Source organism: Schistocerca cancellata, chromosome 1, assembly GCF_023864275.1.
Source record: "Schistocerca cancellata isolate TAMUIC-IGC-003103 chromosome 1, iqSchCanc2.1, whole genome shotgun sequence".
NCBI lineage: Eukaryota > Metazoa > Arthropoda > Insecta > Orthoptera > Acrididae > Schistocerca > Schistocerca cancellata.
The window spans coordinates 109,434,350-109,448,570 of NC_064626.1; positions in this window are offsets into that span (position 1 = coordinate 109,434,350).

Below are 14,221 nucleotides of genomic sequence, written 5' to 3' on the forward strand. Positions count from 1 at the left end.
AACTTGGGCATCGACATGGTGGCGTTTTGCTGGTACAGTGAAACCACTTTTTACGCACCTTCTCATTCTTTGAAGACACTAAAGACAATTTTTCAAGAGCTTTATGAATGTATTTGTACAGTGTGGTACTACAGGCCATTTGTAAACCATTTCCTGAAACGCAAATTCCAAAACAAGACATAAATGTGAATTACCTTTACGACAGTAAGAGTAACGAACTAGCCAGTGACGTCACAAGCATCACATGACTAGAATAAAGTGTTTTAGCTGGCTTTCAAATTATTTGACTTTCATTTCCGTTTTCATTAAGGAATATTGAAATTCAAGAGGAAAAAAACGATATTATGAGCATAAAATGACATAATTTACCATTTAAGACGACTTCTGAAAAACAATCAAATACACTATTAAAGTGCAGCTGCTGACAGAGGTCCAGTGTGGGATGTAGTTTTCGTATGGCAGCGAAACTTAGTACGTATTCTAACGCATTAATGCACAACCCATTTATGGTGGAAAAAAATTTGTTGCTATTTTGCCCAGAAGGTGCAAATCTGATACCGCAAACGCAAGAAGACGTACAGAAATGTGTTGTGGACTGACAAGACAGCCAGTCCACAGTGACGGGTAACCGAAAGGCACGCGGTTAGCCTACGCAGATGGGCGTGAGGTCTGAAACAGGATACGTAATGAATGCTATAAAGAAAAGTACGTAGCTTCTGGAATACTTAACTTTAATCCATCATTTGTATACAGCATTCTTGATGATACAAGTGAGACTCTTTAGATACATGCAATGTAATGCTAATGGCGCCTTGCTAGGTCGTAGCCATGGACTTAGCTGAAGGCTATTCTGTCTGTCTCTCGGCAAATGAGAGAAAGGCTTCGTCAGTGTAGTCGCTAGCAAAGCCGTCGTACAACTGGGGCGAGTCCTCGTACGTCTCTCTAGACCTGCCGTGTGGTGGCGCTCGGTCTGCAATTACTGATAGTGGTGACACGCGGGTCCGACATGTACTAATGGACCGCGGCCGATTTAAAGCTACCACCTAGCAAGTGTGGTGTCTGGCGGTGACACCACAAAATGTTTTCATATGTAATGGTTATGGAACGAAATGTGGGCAGAAAATGTCAAACAAGTGAAAAAGACATAATATTGATTTTATTATTCAGCACTTCTTACACTGCATGTTCAATATGAGCACGAGAAATGTCGACGCGATGCTGGACAGCTCTACAGTTGCATCTGGTTGCCAAAGTAACAACTAAGTTTTTTCCAGCGTGAGCAGTGGTAAAATTTGCTATTTTGAACAGCGCGCCGCAGCGCGTATTGTGAAGCAGTCGACCTCTGTTTCTGGCGGTGGCACCGCTAGGCAATCGCAACTTTGGTGTCTCCCCCTGGTGCGAAAGGGGAAGGTTGCCGGTTCACGTGCATTTAAGGGGGGGGGGGGGGGGCGAGTCTGGTCAGTTGGTCAGCCGGGTCAGTCAGTGTCTGTCTGTCGTCCGGAGTGCTAGTATGTGTTAGGCCGCTAGCCTGCTCGAGTTGCTCAGGCAACGGTCATTGGTGGTTGGATCGATCGGTTGGTCGGTCGCGCACTGAGACACAAGATGACTTGTCCGACTTGAGCGTCGGCGCATGTGAGGTCGTCACGTCAGTCCAGTGGGCCGTGCCGTATAGCGAGGGGTAGTGGCTTCGCGGCCGACACGAGAGCAACAGGAGTCAACCCACGACATCGGTCTGGCCGGTGCGAGCTGCGACGCCGTGAGACAGGAGATCGGCGCGCCTTCCTGCGTCCGTTGAAGCGGCTGGCAGCAGACGGTTCGGGAGAGCGTTTTGGGGGTGCTGCGCCAGGTCTTCGCCAGACGTCGCAGTTTATTAAAAGTTAAGTGATTCGTGATATGTTGTTTCACTTACTTGTTAAATTCTACTTGTTTTCTTGGTCAGTCTCCCGTCCGCATTTGTTTGGCAGTTAGTGTCTGTTTGTCTGTATGTCGGTCTGCCGTACTTTAATAGCTGCCTCTGTCATGTTTGTCGGATTCGGTGTTAACGAATTTATTGCTTGAAGTGTAACGGCCGAATTCCTGAAATATGTTTTTATCTTGCCTATCATCTTGAGAGGCGACATATGTGTAATGTACAGTATGTTTGTATGTTTCATGCAAGACTGCATTTCATGAGTTTTTATTTAAATGGTCATTTTAGTATACAAAGTTGCCACGCTTCCACCATAAGAGTTTTTTTTTAAAATCAAGTTGCACCTTCGGCGGCAAGTTATTTTTTTTTAATGTTAGTGTTTTGTACCATTGCATAGTTTATGTGCTTGTGTGAGTTGTTAAAATTTTTAGTTTAAAGTAATTCGGTGTGTGCAGATTTGCACCAGTGTAGTCTTTCAGAGCATGTTGTGAGCGGTCGTGACTACGGCCGTGTCAAAAGGCAGCGGCAAGGTTCTCAGCCCGAAAGCTCATACTGTCAACATTTGTTCTTTCTGCCTCCGAATAAAATTGTAACTTGATATTTTGAGGGTGCTTTCTCATTATAATTTTAAATTTGTTTAAAAAAAAGAGGCTATTAGAAATAAAATTTCCATTTGTTTAAAGAAATTTGTTTTCATAAGTTACCCACTGGCAACTACTTCCACGCTCACATAATGTGATTAAATGTGTTAATGTTCTTGATGAATCGCTAGTAAATAAAGTAAATTCTTAAGAAAAGATTTTGAAAGTAAATTCACGTTTCATAGCGAAAATAGGTACCCTTGTAACGCATTAGCATACCTAATAAGTTTCGCTACCATACCATACCATAATTACAGCACGCACTGGACGTCCGTGAGTAGTTCCACTTTAGTTGTAACTACCCGGTACTATGGTTCAAATGGCTCTGAGCACCACGGGACTTAACAGCTAAGGTCATCAGTCCCCTAGAACTTAGAACTACTTAAACCTAACTAACCTAAGGACATCACACACATCCATGCCCGAGGCAGGATTCGAACCTACGACCGTAGCGGTCACGCGATTCCAGACTGAAGCGCCTAGAACCGCTCGGCCACACCGGCCGGCTACCCGGTACTATGTAGACAGTTGTAGTGGACCGTTTCTGTTACTCCGGAAAGAGCGACTACGAAGTCGGAACTGTTGTCTTCTGAATGGAACTCGCGGAATTGTGCTCCGCAGCGTAATTGCAGATAATGTTGCAACTGTAGGAACGGCTGGACCTCGGGAATTGACAGAGTACCGGCGGCGATCTCCATCTCTTGCGTGTGTTGGCGGAAAGGACTCTTATTTTGGCCAGTACTTAGCGGAAGTGAAGTAGTCCGCCGTTGGCAATCTCCCTAGCGGCTGGCAACACTATTGGTGGACGCACTGTTCTCGAGGCGGGTGCTCGGAAACAAGAAGGCGCCTGGTGTGCAGCAGTGCCTTTGTGGTGGCGTCTTTGTACTTCTCAGCACTGCACAAAGCAAGAGGAGAAAGTAGGCAAGCTCAGAAATTAGGTGTAATATACGAGGTGTGGCTAGAAAAAAACCGGACTAGTACTGGTGAAACAATAAAACGAATGCAATAAGGCTGAAAGTCGCGTGGCCTGTCACGTGACTCTCGCTCCGCCTACTGCTCGAGTTTCATCTGCCTCCTGCACTCAGTCTGCCCGTGGCGTCTGTTTTAAGTAGTTGACGTTTTGTCTGTGCGTCGGAAAATGTTGAGTGTACAGAAAGAACAGCGTGTTAACATCAAATTTCGTTTCAAACTAGGAAAATCTGCAAGTGAAACGTTTGTAACGTTACAACAAGTGTACGGCGATGATTGTTTATCGTGAACACAAGTGTTTGAGTGGTTCAAACGATTTAAAGATGGCCGCGAAGACACCAGTGATGACACTCGCACTGGCAGACCATTGTCAGCAAAAACTGATGCAAACATTGAAAAAATCGGTAAACTTGCTCGACAAGATCGCCGTTTAACAATCAGAGCAGTGTCTGAGTTAACAGGAGTTGACAAGGAAAGTGTTAGGCAGATTCTTCATGAAAGTTTCAACATGAACAAAGTGTGTTCAAAAATGGTTCCAAAGTGTCTCACAATTGAACAGAAGGAACGCCGAAGAATGATTTGTTCTGACATCCTGGAAAACATTGAAAATGATCCCACCTTCTCACAAAATGTTATTACTTGCGATGAATCGTGGTTTTTTACTTACGATCCCGAAACTAAACGCCAATCGATGCATTGGAAAACTCCTGGTTCTCCACGACAAAAAAAAGCACGAATGCCAAAATCGAAATTCAAGGCTATGATGATTTTTTTTTGACATCAAAGGGATTGTGCACATTGATTGGGTACCAGAGGGACAAACAGTGAATCAGCATTACTACATTAGCGTCCTGGCTACCCTACGTGAGCGAGTACGGAGAAAACGAAACGATTTGTGGAGAAAAAAGTCATGGATCCTTCACCAAGACAATGCCCCAGCTCACAGTGCGTTCTCAGTGAAGACGTTTTTGGCAAAACACAACATTCCCATCTTAGATCATCCACCCTACTCACCTGATTTGGCCCCCTGTGACTTTTTTCTTTTCCCTAAAGTCAAGTCAGCTTTGAAAGGAACTAGATTTGAGACTGTTAAAGCAGTAAAAGAAAAAGCGACGGAAGTAATGTATGGATTTACCGAAAATGATCTGCAGCATTTCTATGAACACTGGAAAATTCGTATGGAGCGGTGTAGAGATCGAGGAGGAGAGTACATTGAAGGAGATAACATGAAATTGTAAATCATTGTAAATAAATGTTTTTTCTAGCATCAGTCCGGTTTTTTTCTAGCCGCACCTCGTATACAGGGTGAGTCACCTAACATTACCGCTGGATATATTTCGTAAACAATATCTCCGGATGTAATTAACATTTTACAGTGCAACAAACGGCACTGACTAAATATTTCTTTATACAGTATGTTCAGATGTGCTAACAAAACTAACGTGGTTCCATTTAAAAAAAACGTAGGTTTGTGTTAAAAAACATACTTCCGTCCATTTTTGTATGGTTTGTATTAAACAATTACACTAGCCCCTCTCCTCACGTTCGGTCTGTGGAATCGGTTCGTCAGTATTTGATGTGGTTTACGAAATATATCCAGCGGTAACGTTAGGTGACTCACCCTGTATAAAAGTGAATCTGAAAAAACTGCACCATGTTGTCCATACATTTGTTAACTATTTTTCCACATAATCGCCATCCCGTTCGATGCACATGGTGAGCAGTGCCACAAGCTTCTTTATGCCCTCCTGTAAGAATTCTCCCGCTAACTCGTTCCTCTACTTCAGAACAGCTTTCTACACCCGCTCGCCGCTCGAAAATTGAGTTCCACCCACGTGTGCCTTCAAGGAGGTGAAAAGGCGACAATCTGAAGGCGCGAAGTCGGGGGAGGACAGAGGGTGTTTCAAAACATCAATTGCAAATCAGTTAAAGAGAGCCTTGGTGGGTAAGGCTTCTTGAGAAGGGGCGTCGTAGTGCAACAAGCACCCTCCTCTCGTCAGCACTCCCCTCCTTTTGTTATGAATTCGCGTTTTGAAGTTTTTATGGTCTCACAATATCCTTGTCCATTGATGGACTCCCCCTGAGGCAGAAATTCGTCAGGGGCAAGTCACGCCGCTGCGATGACTATCTTTTTGTCTGAGGCGTATAATCAGCCACTCAAGTTTCATCTCCTGTCACAATAGAGCTCAGTAGATCCTCACCTTCCAGTTCCCTCGGCAAATTCGTGGGCGCTACTGACCAGATTTTTCTTGTACTGCTCTGTCAGTTGTTTTGCGACCCACCTTGCTCACGGTTTAACGTATCAAATGGTTCAAATGACTGTGAGCCCTATGGGACTTAACATCTATGGTCATCAGTCACCTAGAACTTAGAACTACTTAAACCTAACTAACCTAAGGACAGCACACAACACCCAGCCATCACGAGGCAGAGAAAATCCCTGACCCCGCCGGGAATCGAACCCGGGAACCCGGGCGTGGGAAGCGAGAACGCTACCGCACGACCACGAGATGCGGCCGTTTAAGGTATCCCAGCGTTTCTGTGGGCGTCTAGTATAAGAGAGTACTGAGGAGTTGTGGGAACATCGCAGAAATTTCATCCACTGCCACGGTCTTCACGAGCAGTTTCCTTGATATTTTGCAGCAACACATCAGTCAAGATGGTAGCTCTACTACTCTTCTTTTTGTCATAAGCATTTGTTCTACCTCCAGTAAACTCCCTACACCTGTTAAGCACACCCAGTCTGTTCATAAGGCACTCGCCATAACCATTTCGATTCGCGAAAAAAAAAAAATCGGTAGGTGTTATTCCTTCCGCGACTGGGAAGTGGATCACAGTACGTGGCTCGCATTTGGCGGGATTTCTAATCGACAGCTTTAACGCAACTGGATACGACAACGCAAGTTTACGTACTATCGTGTTCCTGTGGTGCTGGCTCTGGTCAGGGCTTCCCCCCTCCCCCCCCCCCTCCACCACTCAATGCTGACTACCCTCAAAAGTACTGCAGCCTGTTGTGGCCACAGCACACTCACTTTCTGAACATGCCTGGTACGATTGCAGACATTTTATAGGACCACTCATCGTTCGATGTAAATAGCCACCGCAGTAGAACACTTCATCTGCTACCAGAGCGGTGTCCATTTGGAAAGTACGGTGCATCGCCTCGCGTGGTTTATGATGTATTCGTACCACGGCATCACCTTTTGCGAATGTGTAATTCGAATGGTAAGTCAAGGAGACTTTTTCCCATAGTTTGAGCCTCCAGGTCTCTTCCTAGTTTGTGCGTATTGTGATTTGCGGTGAACATTCCATAAATGTGGTTTCTGTAGCCTAGAGCGAACAGGTGGTTCTAGCTGCTGCTGACTCCTCTACAGTAGTTGCTGTCCAACACTGAAGTGACAGGTGTTTGCCGCACTTTCTTCAGTTTATCCGCTCTTACAGTCAGCGACGGCAGACAGCGACCCCAGCCATAGATATGTTGTCGGCCACCGCGGCTGACACTGTGCAACCTTGCCACTTTCTTTTATAATCTGGACTTTATTAAAAACGGCAAGGTAGTGTTAATTAGAACATACGGAAGAGTTGTAATTAGATTTATTCATTCCTAACATCAAAAGGCAGAAAATGACTAAAAAAACGTCACACAAACATTTTCATTTGACAAACACTTTCACTAATACAGAGTCTAGGGTGGACAAAGTGATCACCTGGGGATCGACACACGGCACTAACCAAAACACTAATCGCTCTATCTGACTTCATACGCGTAAATCCGGGGTGTGGCACAAAAACTACGCCACCATCAAGCATCTATACACTACTACTCCAAAAATAAATATACAGTTCGAAAGAACTGGGTGCTGAGAAACATACAGGGCTATTACAAATGATTGAAGCGATTTCATAAATTCACTGTAGCTCCATTCATTGACATATGGTCACGGCACACTACAGATACGTAGAAAAACTCATAAAGTTTTGTTCGGCTGAAGCCGCACTTCAGGTTTCTGCCGCCAGAGCGCTCGAGAGCGCAGTGAGACAAAATGGCGACAGGAGCCGAGAAAGCGTATGTCGTGCTTGAAATGCACTCATATCAGTCAGTCATAACAGTGCAACGACACTTCAGGACGAAGTTCAACAAAGATCCGCCAGCTGCCAACTCCATTCGGCGATGGTATGCGCAGTTTAAAGCTTCTGGATGCCTCTGTAAGGGGAAATCAACGGGTCGGCCTGCAGTGAGCGAAGAAACGGTTGAACGCGTGCGGGCAAGTTTCACGCGTAGCCCGCGGAAGTCGACGAATAAAGCAAGCAGGGAGCTAAACGTGCCACAGCCGACGGTTTGGAAAATCTTACGGAAAAGGCTAAAGCAGAAGCCTTACCGTTTACAATTGCTACAAGCCCTGACACCCGATGACAAAGTCAAACGCTTTGAATTTTCGGCGCGGTTGCAACAGCTCATTGAAGAGGATGCGTTCAATACGAAACTTGTTTTCAGTGATGAAGCAACATTTTTCCTTAATGGTGAAGTGAACATACACAATGTGCGAATCTGGGCGGTAGAGAATCCTCACGCATTCGTGCAGCAAATTCGCAATTCACCAAAAGTTAACATGTTTTGTGCAATCTCACGGTTTTAAGTTTACGGCCCCTTTTTCTTCTGCAAAAAAAAAAAAAAAAAAAAAAAAAACGTTACAGGACACGTGTATCTGGACATGCTGGAAAATTGGCTCATGCCACAACTGGAGACCGACAGCGCCAACTTCATCTTTCAACAGGATGGTGCTCCACCGCACTTCCATCATGATGTTCGGCATTTCTTAAACAGGAGATTGGAAAACCGATGGATCGGTCGTGGTGGAGATCATGATCAGCAATTCATGTCATGGCCTCCACGCTCTCCTGACTTAACCCCATGCGATTTCTTTCTGTGGGGTTATGTGAAAGATTCAGTGTTTAAACCTCCTCTACCAAGAAACGTGCCAGAACTGCGAGCTCGCATCAACGATGCTTTCGAACTCATTGATGGGGACATGCTGCGCCGAGTGTGGGAGGAACTTGATTATCGGCTTGATGTCTGCCGAATCACTAAAGGGGCACATATCGAACATTTGTGAATGCCTAAAAAAACTTTTTGAGTTTTTGTATGTGTGTGCAAAGCATTGTGAAAATATCTCAAATAATAAAGTTATTGTAGAGCTGTGAAATCGCTTCAATCATTTGTAATAACCATGTGTACTGGAGCCCTACGCCATAGCAGCGAATACTTTACCCTCCTGCTGGTCAGGGCGGCACATCACAATGAGTTCGGCGACTGGAGTCTTGGACAGGATCAATCTGTTATTAATGGCGCGCGCCCTAAAAATGCAAGTACGCATTCGGAATTCGGGTAATTTGGAACGCAGGTACTTCCCTACGAGCCTCTGAAACCGTAGTGGATTCCAGTGTGCAGGTGGACCCGTTTGTTGGTCTACCAAACCAATTTGACTCCGTCCCACGATTATGAGTGACAGAATATGTCAAATGTTTAGACAGGCCGACTCAAGACAACTAAGTACACCCACGAATCACTCGTTGTGTGCATGATGCTAGAAGCAGTACCTCTTACGGTTCAGAAGGTGACTGGCACAGGCTCTAAGTGGCACACTAACAAAGGACACAAGTCTCACCATTTAGGTAGAGACCGGCAGTTCTTTATTAGCGAAGCGCCAGTACAAGAGTGCTCACTTCTTTTTCTCTCCACTTTCCTCACCAGCTCAGTAGCAAAGCACATTTACATCATAGACATCTCCCACTTTAGCACAAGTCAATCTGGAGATGGAGCGCTGCATTCGAAGACTGGAGACTGCTCCGTGCTCTGCATACACCGATTTGACCACTCAGAGACTTTAAAGTTAATTGGGAGAAGAGGAAAAATGATTCAGCTTCGCGCCCTCTTTCCCACACGTTTACGCCATGTATTTTGCTAACAACATGACCAGGATGGAACCACAGTCCTCCATAAAAAGTTTATCTCCCCTGTTGCGTCCATTTCGAAGTTTCCAAAGAACAGCCATAAACTCGCTAAAAGCCTCGTGCCTTCAAAAACATATTTTGTAACAGAGTCTGGAGTCTGGACGTCTGGGCGCCAGTGACCTGTCCCTCGGAAATCCGCAGAAGGCTCACAGTTGTCTCGTCAGCTTCCTGCCTATCAAGGGCCCATCCTCTGCTTTATTGTCAGTCTACAATGCGCTGGCCACTGAAGCAGCAACTTCTCGGTGCTAGTCAGTCTATTGGACCCAGCTGCCGACCAACCGGTGCCAACCAACGTGTCTGCACAATGAGACCGCAGAACTCAGAAGTCCGGAAATGTTTCCGTCCAGGTTCCGCAGAAAAATCGCGCTCCGCTTGGCTCTCACTCGCCATACACTTTTATTGCAGTCGTTTAAATTGGCACCCTATTCCTTTGAACGCAGGTAAAGCTTACCGCTATTCCTTCACTAGAGCACACAAGAAAGAGTGTTAACTACTGCCCATCATTTGATCATGATGTATGGAGTCAGATCGTAATAAAGATCATTTTCCCTAAGAACATTAAGCGGCATGACTGAATCAGAAGTGAGAGTTCCCTGCAATCTCTCAACTGTCTCAGTGGCTTTGCACTGCATGTACGATAATTACTTACTGTACGTCCTCTGCTTCGTGGTATGGAAAAATCTACTGCCTGCGTGGCATCGGCGATGGAAATCTATGACTTGGCAGCGATTAAATGCGCTGATACGCATATAGCACGTATCGTCCATCAACCAAGCAGCTGTCACGTCGACAAACAGTACAAAACCTGACGATATGACACACCGAACTACACAATTCGCAGTGATGACAGATGTACATCGTTTTCAAAACGGCGGATTTTTCACGTTCAGTTATTCAAATGCAATGTCATTTCAGTTTCAGTTGCAGGGAACATTTAAGAATTCGTTACTTCTCCACGTCACATCCATTTTTGTAGAGGTCCGGTGTGAAACACAACACAGAATTACGTTACTTTTCTTTCACATGGATCCCCACATCTAACGGGAAAAAGATGTGCGTGAGTAGTAAATGTTTCTCTATATATTGCCACAGGGAACAATAATTCTCTTTGCTTACTTTTGCATTGCATATTAAATTTTCGAAACTTTGTTTTGGGTTTAAAAATGACAGCAGTGTATTTCTTCTCCCACAATATTCCTTTCTCCATAGTCGATTAAAATATTTTTCTCTGAACCGACTGAACATACTGAGATACGTTATCAAATATCAGTCAGCTCCATCGAAGGTGCATGTCATCATTCAATTTGAAACTCTTCTAATATACTACTACATCGGAAACGTTTAAGCTGCTAAAAGCGACTAATCGTATACTTAACACTTTTTACAACCTGGCAAGTTATGCAAGTTGCACAGAAATATATCCATCGTTAACAATCTAAAGTGGTAAGAATTTAAAGCTCTTGTTTTCCTAGCTTCTTCCGCTTTTCCAGGATGTAAATATACCGTAAACGCATTTTTTTCTACATAAGACTAGAGGCATCAGTCGTTGTTATTACTTTCTGTATATTCGGACTTAACCATTAACAGACGAATTCAGCACTATCTGGCTCTTGTTAAGAACATAACATCAGGCACCGCTTTATCAATGAACTATATTCTAGAGCTCCACTGTGTTTTTTATACGCAAACATAAAAGCTGCATGCAATATCTTGCACAGAAATGTTCCTGGAATTCTAATGCGCTGTATAATTTAGCACCACTTTTCTTTACTGTTGCTAACACGAAGTAATGTACAGCTTTTTCCTTTACGCATCACTCTGATAGAATATAGAACGAATGCTTTCTCATATAGTGACAAATTACTAGAGATTTCATCAGCTACAGTGATGGTAATCTGATGGTTCAATAGTTACCAAACACAGAAAAGATGTCCAAGGTTCACTATTTTCATGTAAAACAACATTTTCAGTAGCTACAGTTATTTTTGATAGTCGCAAGAATCAGGATCAACCACATCTAAATGCGTGAAACGGTAATTTTCTTATAAATGCAATAATAGATCGAAGACAAACAGTGCATGAGAACCCGTAAGCTTATTGTAACACGTTTGTCGTGAAGAAGACTTACGAACCGAGTGTACCACTCGGTTTTCTGTTCAGTTGTTCCGTCCCTAATATCATAAAACTTCCTCTAAATATCTCGTTATCATTTGTTGAAGCGATGACTTAACTCCTTACATTTGAAGACAAAATCTGTAGGTCCTACCAATAATTTAGCTGTCGAGCTATGTGATGGGTGAGAGTGAGCCAGAATGGGTAATGGATGTAAGTTCATCATACAAGCGAACCGGCTGTTCACTTACTGTCTCCCGTGAAGGAAATATTACGCCAGTAACCTAACAGAGACGAGAGGAGCAGATTGCAGAAATGAGGTGGTCAATTAGCGCGGAACCAGTGTCAGTAAGTCAGCAGGTACGGCGTGGCTAGCTTAATTAATGTATAGTAAAAGCACTCAGCCTGGAGTGTAAGTGCTTAGCCAGAGATACATGTTGAATTAGGTGCACATACACTCTCGCTGTAAGTGTCTTTTAAAGGTTCTTAACTGCGCCATAATGGCGTGCTGTTATACCCTTTTAGCAATTCTCGTTTGCTTTCTTGATTTTGTTACCAGCGCAGTAGAGTAGTTTGCCCTTTCCGCCGTTTCATAGACTGAGTCGACGTTCTCTGCGCCTCCTGTAGTACTTCCGTAAGCACGTGAATTTCGTGATTCAGTGGAGAGGAGAAAGAGATGGAAGAGTGGCATACCGTTCTCCTCCTGTACCTGCAGAGCGCCAGTGGACGCGCGGAGAAACTTCTCCGTCGAGTTGGCCTCAGCCCGATCTACAGATGGAGCAACACAACCAGAGATGTGCTACATTCCACGAAGAATGCTAGCGACGAGCTGCACACGTGTGGAGTCTACAAAGGCAGCTGCGCGAGCGGAATTGGTGAGTCAGCCTGGTCTAAGAGAACGCTCCTAGAGATCAAGTAAGCGGTTATGGAACACCATAACGAGACCAGCAAGCTATGAGAGGGGAAGCACCCTGACAACATGAATCTTAACGACGGATAAAAGCGCCCTTCACCTTGGCTGTCAGAACGAATCGGTGCACGGACCACAAGTGCACATTAGGCTTGCAGTAGATTACGGGAAGTAGAGCCTGTAATAACTGACAGGTATCGCGCGTGATGTCACGGAGATGGTGCGACCCCGGGGCGGAGCTCTGCATGAAAAGGTGCTCGTAAATCTGATGATTTCTCCGAGATTCTTAGCAAGAACCAATATGCAGTAGTGTTGATTCCAGCATTCATCACCTGAGAATTTTTGCCTGGTTCCTAACGCTCTTGACTACCACCAACTGTATCCTCCAGAAAAGTTGCATCTGATGCGTTTTTTCTTTGTTATATGTAAAATGCAAATTACTTTTTTAACCGAATATGATTTCAACACTTCCGCTAACTGTAAGTATTTGTTACTGGGTAAGTTTCATATAGATAGTGTTAACAATGGGTGATGCATGTTACCATGATAGTTTCGCAAGTCTTACCTGGAAAAAAAGAGTGTTCAGAAATGGTTCGAATGGCTCTGAGCACTATGGGACTTAGCGTCTGAGGTCATCAGTCCCCTACAACTTAGAACTACTTAAACCTAACTAACCTAAGGACATCACACACATTCATGCCCGAGGCAGGATTCGAACCTGAGACCGTAGCGGTCTCGCGGTTCCAGACTGTAGCGCCTAGACCCGCTCGGCCACCCCGGCCGGCAAAAAAAGAGTGTATTATAAATAAGTGTTTTTTGGAGACTTCTGTATCGAAGACCTGAATTGGGTTTCTATTAATATTATCGATATTAACTATAATTGTTTCATCTAACTTCTTTGTCTGTTTTTACTGAACATGACTTCTGTATAACCAAGTTCTTTGATGTAACATCCATGTAAATATTTTATTCTTTATTTATGATGATTTATGTGATTGTAATTAATCTATGGATATGATTTCAAAAGTAATGTGCTGTAAAAGAGTTCGAAAAAATAAAATGTTACTTGAAATTCGGCACGGAAGTTTGTAATCACGTAAGACACGAAGAGAAGCCCCTCTGCAAGGAATCTGGCTTGGCGGGAATAGAAAATATCGTCCTCGCAGTCGAAATCTAGAACTCCTTTGTGTCATGAGTCAGTCGGTGACTAGCAGGCAACGTTTCCGCATATTGTGAACTAAACGAGGCAAGAAGCGCGAAATTATATAACACAACCTTGGATGTGGACGTAATTTGAATTATTATTCATGGCACACTTTGTCTCGTTTTGTACTACAAAAATCCGACTCGGTCGCTAAGAATATAATTTTCTGACCTAGTTACTCAGCAAGGATACTTTAGCCTCCTCCTTTTTTGGAAGAGTCACAGAAAGAAGGAAGTTTGGGATTAGATGAAAGTGAGGATCACTGCCAAATGCCATAAGGCTCAAAATGGGCCACATTGGCCGCAATGAATAAATAAGTAAATATTAAGGATATGTTGAGGGAAAAATGCAGATTACTGGTAACAATGTGAAATGTGTGCTCATCTTGGGCCAAGTCGGCCACAATGAATAGATAAGTAAATATTGAAGTAATGTTGAGGAGAAAATGAAGGTTACTGGTAACA